We start from the raw sequence: 13,318 nt of genomic DNA on the forward strand, positions 1-13,318 counted from the left end.
GTTGATTTTAAGTGCATGAACCAGTTTTCTAAGCAGCATCAACTTTCAATTATGCTTAGCGCACAGCCAGCCATTTTAACCATTAACATTTTCCTGCTCAATCACACTGTCTGTAACCAGCCACTAATAAGAATTAATGAGACAAATCTTCCTTGATTTAGTTTCAAGGAAACTGCAGGAGCTCTGTCTCTCGGGAGAATTTCATTTATTCACCACCTGTATCCTAAATGTGTTTTCTCAATTTTGGAAGACCCAGAAAATCTGCCAGCTCTTTGCAAAAGCTCTTTGCTCCATTGTTTCTGTTCCTTGCATCAAACTTTGCATTCCTCAGGGGCTGTCCTGTTAAATGCTCCTTGTGTATGCAATATATTTCTGAAAGGCAAATCCAGCCTCTTAAATCCTATGGATTCTGGAGGCCACATATGCTGTATGGGTCCTTTGGAGTGAATAATCTTGGCGTCTGCTGAAATTGCCAAATGGGTTCATTTGTTGCTGGTTCCAGCAGCTGGTCCAGCCAGACAGTGTGGCGACAGTGAAGAGATGCAGAGCCAGAGCTAACTCCAGAAGTACATGTGGAGAAGGAGGCACTCCGATAGAAAAGAAAGCAAGGTTGCTTCAAAAGATGATTCTGCTTTCATGGTCTTTCAAATAAGTTATGGAGTCTCTTCATCAATTTCATTCATTGTTAGTTCCATTTTAATTTTTTTTTGTTGTTTATATAGATGCCTTCTTTCATTTTACACATATCACTTTAGAATCCAAGAATAGAATGATACAACAATATTACAGATTTCTGTGCTGGTGAGAGCACCCCTTGCTTGACTGTGGCAATGATTTTTGCTGTAATTCAGTTGTTTAGGCTTCATTGTCCTAATCAGGACCAGAAAACTGCATCATCATATTTGTACTAAAGTGCCAAATTAACTGCAAATGTGTCTGTATTGTTAATGTCACAAAGTTTCTGAACTAAATGAAATACTGAAACTGGAATTAATAAAACATTGATTGGAAGATGGGTTACTCACCTCTACTAGGAAAAGCTTACTTTTGAGTGGTACAGCCTCTTGGCTCTTCAATGAAACAGAATAAATAACTCAGAAGAGAAGAACACGGGAAAGAATGTAATTTTTCCCTGATGTACAGGATAGCTCCTGGATGTGCTAATGATATTTACATGTACATTCAGAGAAAGCTGTATTCCATGAACTAGAAAACAAATGGTCAAGGGTGTATTTAAGAAAAATTCACTAGTACCGCTCATCCTATATACACTGTTTACAAAATGTCAATTATGTTTACATTTTCTTAAGCCAGAAGACATAAAATAACAAAGGAAGAATGGAAGAAGAAAATGAAGACAAAAAATTAGCAATCAATGAATTGGAAAAGCCATTAAAAAAAGTAACAAAGAGATGTTACGAGAGAAGCAACCTTTTGCTATGATAGGGACCTCTCAGTTAAAACTGATCAAATGGGGAAAGCGCTTTCCCAGCACCTTTGGACAGAATTTTACCTTGTGTCAAATTTTTTTAGTGGTAGGAAACAAACCATAAAATTATTCTCTGAAATTGTGAAGGGAAAGAACTGCTTCCATCCTGCATTTCACTTTCACCTGTTTTGGTGAGAAGATAAAGAAAAGCAAAATGGAATGGACTGTTGCTATTCACACCATGCTGTATTGCAAATAAAATTAAAAAAACAAAGGTGTCATAGAGCAATCACACCAATTCTCCAGATAGCTTTTTGCCAAATTTCGTTGATCAATGTAATTCTTATTTTTAGGTTTTTGTTGCCATGTACTGAAATACCTCAGCAGCTGAACTAAACTTTTGCAGCAAGTGAATTAAATTGCAGATTTTGTACTTCTAGAAGAAAGTTGAAGGCAGTTGTTAAAGAAGGAAGAAGCTTGAATTTTTATAATCCATATCAATTCATATATGAATGACTTCTCTTTCCATTACAATAACATCTTTGACTTCCATTTTAGCTACATTCTTATTTTGAAATAATTAAAATCTTATTGCAAATATATTCTTCCTTGAAGTCAGTAATAATTTCAAATATGTGTAGCTTTAATGCTTACATGTAAATATGAAAATATAGTAAAATACAGTGTGTATATAGTAAACAGTGATAGCATACATTATTATTAAATGGATGTGATTCCTTCCTGAGCAATCACCCTGAAAATTACTTCATTATAGATTATAAAATATCCAGATGATAATTTTATTGACAGCTATGCACCCTTGATATCTGCTCTCAAAATTAAAAATCTGATCCCATCAGTCAGGGTTCATAGGAAGCTGTGGCATTCAATTTCATACATTCTCCTCTTCAACTACACCACTCCTCCTCACTTGCTAAGCCCCTGTACTGCATCTTAAATTTAATTAGCCAAGTCTTTTCTAAGGTAAGACTGAATCTTGCATCTGACAGGTTATACAACCTTGAACATAAGCCCACATTTCCTCTCTGTGTATCTAGTGAATGATTAGCACATGCTGATCTTCATCAGTATGCTGTAAAGGGTCCCACACTGCCTTCTAATGCTAATATTCCTACATTATAATATGGTACTGTCTGTTTGCCTCTGGCTTTTAATTTCTTTAATAAAATGGTAATGCGTCATGTTAATTTTGTGGTTGTATAATTGTCTCAGGATGTGACTAGCAATTTCTTGACTATGATTTTTTTCATAGCAAAATGTGCATTTACTGAAAACTAAATTGTTCCTGAGAATCATGTAACTTGAAAAATGGAGAAAACATCAGAATGTAATGTACTGACCCTTTTTCAAAGGAAAATTCTCATTTTCCACTTAAAAATGACTGGCTTAAAAAAGCACAGTTGATTTATACTTAAAAGGCCACATTTTGAACCTATTGAAACAAGTTGCTTTAATACCAATGATTTGGACTAAATATGGTTCTAGTCAACTGAAAAACATTTATTTCAGGAATATCTTCAATATTTTAAATTTCTTGTTCCAGATGATGTGTGGTAAACCTCAAACCCTTCTGAATGGGAAGTCTTCTTTCTCAGCAACCATGTTTCCTTACATTTCAAGATTTCTTTGGTGTGTTTAATGGCATCCTTTACCATTGTTTGCAAAGCCTAGTGATATCTTTAGTGTGAGTGCCATGACTGACTGTTGCCATCCTGTGCTTGGATTACAGAACACTCCTGAATTTTTATCAGCTTGACCTGATGTCCAGCCACCACCACCACCACCACTACCACCCCTCTTCATCTGACTTCAGCAGAGACCACAGAGGCCTATAGTCTTCCAGATGCTCTGAGTACTTTTATTTGTGTAGATAGCATCACTGGAAGGTGTAACTCTGACTTCTTTTCTAAGTGAACCACATATGAACATGTGCATGTGAGCCACAGATTTTTAAAGCTGGTTTTTTTTTTTCTCCTTGTTGCAAGATGGAGCTGTAGTGTGTGTTCTTCACCAGTGGTTATTATGGAGCTGGGCTGTACTGCAGAGAGGGCCCAGACACAGAACCACAGGATCACAGCGTGTGTCAGGTTGGAAGGGACCACAGTGGCCCAACCTCCTGGCTCAAACAGGGTCCTCCCAGCACACATTGCACAGATTTGTGTCCAGATGGTTCTTGAGTATCTCCAGTAAGGGAGACTCCACACCCTTTCTGGACAATCTGTTCCAGTGCTTGGTCACCCACACAGTAAAGCAGTTCACCCTCATATTCAGGAGGAACTTCCTGTGCAACATTTTCTTCCCTTTGCCTCTTGCTATTGCCTCTGTCCTATTGCTTGGCACCATCAAGAAGAGCCCGGATTCATCCCCTTGGCACCTTCCTTTCAGATACTGATAGACATGGATGTGGTCCTCTCTCATCTCTTCATGATACTTAACCCACCTTTCCTCATGAGAAAGATGCTCCAGTCCCTCAATCACCTTTGTAGTTCTTCACTGGACATCCTCCACACTTCAGGCACAGCCTCACTAAGACTGAGTAGAGGGGTAGGATCACCTCCCTCATCTTGCTAATGCACCCCAGGATACCATTTGCCTTCTTGGCCACAAGGGCACTGCTGACTCATGGACAACTCGTGTTCCACCAGAACACCCTGGTCCTTCTCCACAGAGTTGCACGGGCTCATAGTTCTGTCAGAGAAAAGTGCCCTGATTTCAGTCTACCTCAGCAAATGCATAAAATCACTGATTGACATAACCCTTGCACTTTCCCCCAGACTACACCGTGTCCTCTAGCTTATTTTGCCTTTCAGAGTCTATTGGACACTGTGTCCTAGTAGCCAAACCCTCACTGTGATTGCTCATGTAGAACATCTAGGAGTAACCCTGAAAAATACAGAGGTAGGAATTGCAAGATTTTGTTACTAATTTATGTGGATTTAATCAAAAGAAAATAATCTGCTGGAGAACCAGAGCTGTTCTGACTCACAAGACCCACCCTCTCCAATGTGAGGTACCTAAGACTTCCCAAATCCAGTTGTTGTTCTATTATCTGCTGTGTGTGTATTAAATTTAACATTTCCAGTGTGAACTTCTTAAAGTATGAACCTTCATCCCCTGTGAGAAAAATCTGAGTGCAAAATCTGCAGAAACTTAGAAGTCTGAAATTGCTTGCTGCCTCCTCAGGGCACGTATGTGAATGCTAGTTGATTTGAAGAACAAAGGACAAAATGCCATTAGGATACAGCTGACTGATTCCATAGTCAAAATCTAGTGGTTTACAATGTGCTTATGTTTCTAAATCAGTATTTCTGTCAGTGAGGAACAGCCATTTCAGCACTCAGTATAATTTAAAACTGCTAAAGGACTTTGCTTTGATGCTGTGGTTTCACTAAGCCATTTTTAGGAAGCAGTTGCATTTCTGATTTTCCTTTTTCCCCTTGATTGGACAGGGCTATTTCTGCTGCACTTAGAAACCCTGGTATTTTTGCTGATGTTTGGGGCTAATGCTTAACAACACAGTTCTCACAAAAATCCTGAGACCAAATCCCATTCCACCTGCAAACTCACCATCTGAAATTGCAAAACATTTTTATATTTCTAGACTCATTGCAAGCCTCTCAATTTTCTGTGGAACTGGTGTGAGAAAACCCCATCAAGTTACCCAAAGGAGAACATCGTGGAGGACTGGGCTGCAAACGGACTGCCAGGAGACCCCTTTCATTGAGGACTCTCACCAGGAGACAGGTCACCTCGAGGATGTATCATGCTGCTGTCTTCTTGAGTATGAATGGCTAATTAATAACTGTTTGTGAAATTAAGCATCATCACCACCCTAGTTGTCAAGGCAATTCCTTCATCAGTAATGAGAGAAATCTTCATGGGAGCCCAAAGTTAGGCATGAAAAGATTCTTGCCTTGGTGTCCCTGCTCAGCCAATATAGTCAATTGCCAGAAATTCCCCAGCATTTCAAATACTCATTCAGAAACCAAAAAAAGCAGCAACAAAAGCAATCTCCTCCTCCATAAAACAGATCCCAACAACTTCAAGGGATAGTGCTAAAGACAAAGAGCCTCAAGAAAGCTGAGCATACAAAGCAGTGTGCCTTGTCGAAATGGAGCAGAACATGATAGGAACAAAGAATGGCTTCAGTGTGAGTGTAAGGAACTGGCTTATTTAGGGTAGAATCACTGTGAAACTCAAACTCCAAGCTGGAGGCAGGAGAGCAGTCTTAGAGGGAGATAAATAAAATGAAACATGATTGCTCTAAGGCTTAGAAGGTGAATAATACATTAGGTAATTAAATATAAAATTAATCTCAAACATGAAACAAGAAAAAGCAGAAGGCACTGAATTGCACTGAAAGTTAATAACAAAGTTCTCTGTAGTTACATAAAGTTACATGAAGAGGTCAGACAAGGTGATAACTAACCATGGGAACTTCCTTCCCATTTCACAGGAGCACTTCAGGTTTTCCTAAAACATTGTCCATCAGTGATGTTGGTGAGATGAAGTAGCAACTAATCCTTGACAAGGACAGCTGTGGTGAGATGGTGGTGCAATTAGCTGCCTGGGCAGTAGCCAGCCCTGAAGCTGCAGAGAGAGGTCACCTGCTGAACACAGCCACAGGATCCACACTGAACAAGGAGCTTTCCTTCTTCTGGCACTGTGCACGGAGGCAGTTCCCCTTCTGCTCAGGGACACTTTGTGGTTGCATGGCCAGATAAAGCCCTTCCTGCTTTGTTTGAAGTTCCTCATTCCTGGACCCTCACTACCTCCTCAGTCATATCGAAGTCACCTCTCTCTGTGACCCCCTTCGTGAAACAGACTTTCACATGATACTGTTTAAATAGAAGGAAAACATGGATGGAATGTCAGAGAGCTAAACAGGTGTATAAGCACACACAGCAGAGGGGAAGGCAACCTGCAGAGGAGAAAAATGCCTGGAGGAGACAAGAGGTGACTAGGGTGAACCTCTTTCTATCTGCACTTCCAAGGCACTTGGGCAACTGGTTGACTAAAATGCCTGCCCAGAGGCTCCCACAGGACTGGTGCTGTACACTCTAAAACCGATAGAGTCCAAAGTAGTAGCTCCCAAAAACAGTAGCTCCAGTAGCTGTACACTGTAAAAACTGTAGTCCAAAACCAGTAGCTCCCAAAGTACTACCAGCTGGAAAAAGAAAAAATCTCCAAAATTCCAAAGCAAAGCTGATGCTTTTTAAATATGTGACTCAGAACAATGGAGTATTACTTGGGGTCATGATCTAATGATCATTTTTAAGCATGGCAGTGACTAGATTTTAACACTTATTTTATGAATACCTATGTTATTAACACCTGTTCATAACACCTATTTGCTCTTCATGCTCCATTAACAGTATGGATATCTTTCTTTATAGTAGACATTAACAAAGGATCCAGCAGCGGTTAGCCCATCTGGTTCAAATTTCCCCTATTTTCTTATACAAATTTGTAAACTATTGAGTAGGGGTGATAACAGTGCTGTAACAGAGTGCAGAGGGCCATAGCCTTTTGTATTCCTGACTTCACTTTCACGAAGTAGTCCTACAGACAACTTGCAGCCTTAGGACACATAACTGTTATATAAAAAGTGTTATTTTTTGTGTACAACTCATCATTGCAGATGTTGACAGTACACAGCGGCAGCAGCTTGACTTGCTGCTTTCTTCATTACCTGTTCTGTTGCTAGGAAACTTTTGAACAAGAGCCAATACACCATTCAGCTTATTCCTTCAGTGCAGTTGTATGGAAGAGGACCTAGGCTGATCATTACTTAAACAATGCCCTCCACTTGTGGGGTTTTCCACATGGCACTGCAAGAAGCAGGGGATGTGTGCTGTACCATAACATTGGCTATGTGTATGAACAGATGTCCCAAAGTGGAAGAAGAAGAAAGGCAGGATTCACATCCAGTTTGGATTTTTTGCACAGCAATTTCATTTGTCTGGAGAGTGAAAATGCATCTTCATTGTTCTTGGACTCTTCATTTGGTCAGCACTATACATTTTATATTTTCATTATTTGGACTACACTTTGAGGCATGACTCCAGCCAGAACTACCCCTCCACTGTGTGACAGTGCTCCTACTTTGAAGAGCTTATAGCCTGACACTGTGTTGACTTTTATTGGAAAATTATGCCTTTCTCACCTTTTACCAACCTACTGAACAGAACTTGTCTGGTGATTAGGGAATACAATAAACCACTGCTGACAAGGGGACTGTCACATTCAGTAGACTAAAGCATTCTGGATACTAACCCTCAGCTGCAGGGGAATTTCCCAGTGGCATTGCTCCTGTGCTTTCTAGCGTGAGTCATCTAAGCTAGCAGGAAGATGGGCCTCCTGAAGAGCCAGATACCCAAGACTCATGAGGGGGTAACAATTAGGCAATCCTCTGTTCCTCTGTTCCTCACTGTGGTCACTGAGAAAGGCAATGGCTTTATTGGAGAATTCACACAAACTCATAAATATAGTTAAAACTATCTGAACCCTTCTGTACCTCAAATATTGTCAGCAATTTTGTTTCATTCCTTCACATTTCCTGTGAAGCTAATTTAAATACTCAGTATGACTCGTGCTGTGAAACAACTTTCAAAAATAACTTTCAAAAAAAGATAGATTTTCCACCAGAGTCACATATGCAATGATGGCCCAGAAGCCATAAAAGCAACATGGTGACGTGGTTTTACTAAGTACTGCACTCCAGGAAAGTCAAGCAGGAGGGATAAATAAAAACAGGGTTTATTGGCCCCACAGATGTGCGCAGGTTCTCAAGATTTTATTCTTCTAACATTTGGGTGAGCCAATAAATTCAGAGAGGCAGGATGGTGTGATGTATTGGTGTGATGATTTGGGAAAGGCTTCCCACCTTCCTTTTCCAGCATAACTCTTCAGACAGGTCAGAGATTTGATGAGTATTGAAGCTGCCAATCTCAGCTGTGTGGAACTGCTTATTTTGGACTAGACTTAGAGTACAAGACGTTTTCTGCCCCCACCTACCCTTTACTATGCTAGTTCCATTTCATAGTCTTCCATTTCATAGAGTTATCTGACATGTCATTGGAAGTCCTTAACCATGCTGCTCAGAATATCCAAGTTTTTCACCATCTATCCTGAGGTCCTCATCTATCCACAGAGGGTCTTTAAAATGCTGAGGTTCATTGCAGATGCTGGTTAGGGATAAATGTATCCTTTACTTTTTCCTCTTACTTTTTAATTTCATGCCATCATAACCATAACATCAATGTTCATTGTATATAAATTACATAAACTTTGAAATAGCGTCATCAGCAATGTTTTTTTAATGTTCAGTGTTTTGCTCTGTACACCTAAAATTCTTCTGAAACAGTTGATTTTGGTTATTTTTTATGTTTTATGTCTCTGTTTAAATATTCATGTTGCACTGCCCTTTGCATTTGTCAGAATTTGTATGTGTCTTCCTCTTAGGGAGTGTAATATTCCATTATCTTAATACATAATATTACCATTATAGCAGCATCTCTATAGCAACATAACTTTGCTTCATGCTTTGTAAACCAGTAGTGTTTGCTACTAAACCTTGCAAAGTAAGATACTGCAAAGAAAAGGAGGAATGAAACACAAGAATTAACACAACCAGATGCTGAAATCCAGTATTCCAAAGCCACTAATTAGACAAAAAGATGAACACTAACCTTAGGATATTTGTTCTATTCCACATAAACTTTTCAAAACTGCTTTTTTATTCTGAGTTGAAATTAGAAAAAAATAGAAACAGAATTTTGATGAAAAGCATATTCTGGCATTAAAAATTGAGATTTTTGTGGATATGAAAACCTGATATTACAGACCACCTTGTGACAGCATTTCAGGTGTTTTGCGCTGACTAACCATTTCAGCTAGGTCCAGTGAAGTCAGGGCAGCACAAGTGAGAATGTGCTGTACTGTATATACATATACACATATATAGTATAACATATACACACATGCAATAACTGAAGTATTGAAGGGAGAGGCTTTTTAGCTCAAATTAGTTCAAATTTTGACATGAAGCAGTACTACTGCCAACACAGGGTAAGATCACCTCCCTCAATCTTCTCACTACCATTCTTTTATGCAGCCCATACAGTACACAAGTACTCCATAAAGGAGTACACCCCATTATCTCTGCTGGAAATTAACACTGCCAAGGAAAACATTTAACATTGCAGGCAGTTTCAGACAACTTGTTTTTAATGGTTCAATAAGTACATCACAGTTTTATGTTCCTCTGTGCTTTGTTTCCCTTCTCTTTGATTTTCTTCTCACTGGAAAATTGCATTTCCAATGTTACATTTTAATAAGCTGTTTTTTACAAATGAATAACTTCAGGTTCCTCTGTGTTAGAGAAAAAGACAAAACCACAGTGATAAAACCATATGTGTTTGAGGTGATTCACTTATTCTGAAGAAGTTTTTTCACCTGCTTAGATTGTTCACATTTTAGCTTTAAAAAAGGTGAGTAGTGTAATATGGATGTCAATAACAGCAATGGAGAGCCTTTGCATATTCTTTTCTCTAAAATAAACAAAATTTAATCTTTAAACAGAGGGAAATTTTTAATTCCGGCTTCACAAATCTAAAGAAGCACTTTGGACGGTTGCTCAGAGAGCAGGATGCAGGGAGCTGGGACATTACTTCCCCCTAAGTTCCATGTGTTAAGCATCTGAGACATGAACGGCAACTCTACAGCCTCCTAAATTGTCATCTGGATAACAAATGCTTCCAGTCCTGACTTCTGAAATTTCTTTGTCAGGATGCTTTATCAGGTTACCCAGGATGTGGATTCAGTAAAATACTTGGTCTCACAGTTTGGTGTGGCAATACAGCTGGGTTGGGATAAAAGGCCATAGGTGATCCCAGCTGACAGTTTGAAGGAGAGCTTCAGTCTTCTTTGAGCAGCAAGGCTGAAAAGAGAGTTTTCTTGTGTTTTATTTTGCTGTAGTTAAGGAAATTACATAAGTCATTATCCTAAATCACTGCCAACATAGTAATTAATTTTCTTCACATATGAAACATACTGTTAAATATCTCACCATTATTTTCTAATTGCTATTAGAAGGTAAAAATTATGATTCCTCCCTTGAATCCTTCAGTTTAACACACCCTATCATTTTCTCAGTTGCACACATAATTAGTGTAGCTTGGTTACATCTTGTCTTACAGGAAGATCAAACAAATCACATTGGGCAATGTAACTCCTCCAAAATGGTCTATATATACCTTACTGGAAACAAATCAATGTAGGACTTTTGTGTAAGAAAATAACTGTATTTAGAAGTTTTGTGTGAAAAACTTCAAATCAGCATGGTCTGGAATATTAAATACACTATGCAAGGAGACCAGACATTATGCTAACTGAACAAAGCGCAATCAGCACATTACATTTCTAACAAAAACTAAGCAACAGCAACTTCCAGTGCAAAAAGACTTAGCATATTAATTTCACTTAAATATGTCAGGAAAGGAAAGTGACAACTGAGAGAGTGGAGAAAAAGTCCATTTTTTTTTTTACAAGGCCACTTTCCAGGGTTAGTTGAGGGCACTGGTTAGGCACATTCACTGCATGGGGTCTCTTCTAGATGGGATTACTGCCCCTGGAAAGAAGGACTGCATGTCCCTGCTTCTGATGTGATTCTTGTTAAGTATTTCTAAGGTCTTATTAAATATTCACATTTGAATATGATTGTGAAAACTATCCTCACCTCAGATATTCCAGTGGCCCTCATATTTAGTGGAGAGATCTGCAGGTGAAAATGAGCTGAACTCCATCTAACCACTAGTACAAAAGTCTTCAAACTATTGAAGCATTTTACTCAAAGTATCAGATGAAACCAGCCCATACAACATAACCTCCAGAAAGACGATTGTTTGCTTAATTAGGACCAATGTGAATGCCACAAATTGAAGGATGCAATTAACTTGTCTGACTTCTCTCAACCTGTATAATTTGTTTCTTTCATATTAAAATGTCTTATACATTCCAGCTAATGACAGACAAAAGTAGAGTCATAGAATTACTTAGAATGGAAAGGACCTCAAAGATCACCTAAGTCTAATAATCCCTAGATGCCACATCTACACATCTTTGAAATACCTCTAGGGATGGTGATTCCACTATTTCTCCGAGCAGCCTTTTCTGGTGCCTAACAACCCTTTCCACAATGAAATTTTTCCTAACATCCAATCTAAACCTCCCCTCATGCAACTTGAGGTTATTTGCTCTTGTAGTTGTACCTGTTGCTTGGGACAAGAAACCAACCACTACCTTGTAACAACCTCCTTCACAGCAATAAGGTCACCCTTGAGCTTACAGAACTTGTCTGAGATTCATGTAAGAAAAAAAGTATCTGTGGCAGGAGTAGAGAAAACTCTCATCAATAAAAGTGCCAATTATCTAATTAAAAATATATGTTGGTTGTATTTATGATAGAAATAATGCTCACTGGAAAAAAAACCCAGACAAATACTTCAAAGAACACTATTGTTGTGCTCCTGTATTCTGTCTCTATGGACAAATCTCTCACACACACTTGTTAAAAGTCGTTCCCAAAGAGAAAGGGGCCCTTGCTCCCTTAGAAATATCTGATTTATACTTGAGTCCTGGGTCAAGGGTCCCAAATTCCTTGCCTCACCACCATCCAGTTGTAGGCTTGTACCCATAGGGTCCCAGACCTGAAGTAGTCAGGCTGTATAAGCCTCACGTCCCTATCATAAAACATCTTTTTGCAGATTATGTAGACTTTTATATAGCAGGGACTCGGTGGTGATCTCAAGTTATGGTTCTCCTGTGGATTGTGAAGGCCCTTCTTTCTTATCCTTACCACCAGACTGCATTGCCTTCATCTTAGACCTCCTTGTCTCCACAGGGGCGACTGCTGCTGGCTGTGGCTGCCCCTGTGGTTCAGCTGGAACCTGGACAGTTGTAACGTCTGTGGGTTCCATTGCTGCACCATCAGACCCTGTCTTTTCCGGGCAGGGAGAGGGTTTCCCATGAGCTGGGGAGATGTACTCCCTCAGCATCTGCCCCATCTTGTGCATCTCTTTTACCAGAACCTCAACCCAATCCGAGTGGGTCCTTTCTGAGGCAGGCTGTGGGACAGGGTCAGGCTCTGGGGTTGCATCCCTATTCTGTGGGGTAGGTATCAGCGTGGTTATCCAGGTCAATCTTCCCTTATCTCTGAGTGCTAAATAGAATAGGCCTATTAGCAACACCAGCCACTGTATGATATATTAGCATTCAGAGAAGATTTAAACCCTTCAAAAACTGGTGAGGCAGACTCAAAGAGCTGGGTGAAGAGTTGGGAGAAAACTTCCCCTGCTGTCATTTCCTCATAGAATGTACCATTCTTAAAGTAACCCCAAAAACACACAGTTAGTGTATGATAGCCCTGAATCCAGGTGCCTGCCTTCCAGAGGAAATTAAAAATCCATGACTTCCTCACCTTATTAACCCATAAAATAAACTGGATGACAGCCACAGTAGCCTTGGTTATAGGGCCCATGTTTAGATAAGGACCTGAAAATGGCAGAAATACAGCCACAACCACATGCTACCCAAACCAAGGAAAACTGGACCACAAAATGCTGATCAATGAGGCTTTTATACACAAGAACTTAGGTCACCTAAGAACTGCTATTCCTTTTTCCTCTCAATGCCCTCGAGCCCCACGTTGGGCACCAAAATCTGTAAATCTATCTTGGTTTGAATAGAGAGGTATCTGCCAAGGAAGATTGGAGTCTCCCTTGGAATGTAAGCCTCCCCCCTCCCCTTTTTCAAATTATTATAAATTTGCAATTAAAAGGGGAGGGGGGGCTTACATTCCAAGGGAGA

This window comes from Zosterops lateralis, assembly GCF_965231275.1.
Source record: "Zosterops lateralis genome assembly, chromosome: 1".
Taxonomy (NCBI): domain Eukaryota; kingdom Metazoa; phylum Chordata; class Aves; order Passeriformes; family Zosteropidae; genus Zosterops; species Zosterops lateralis.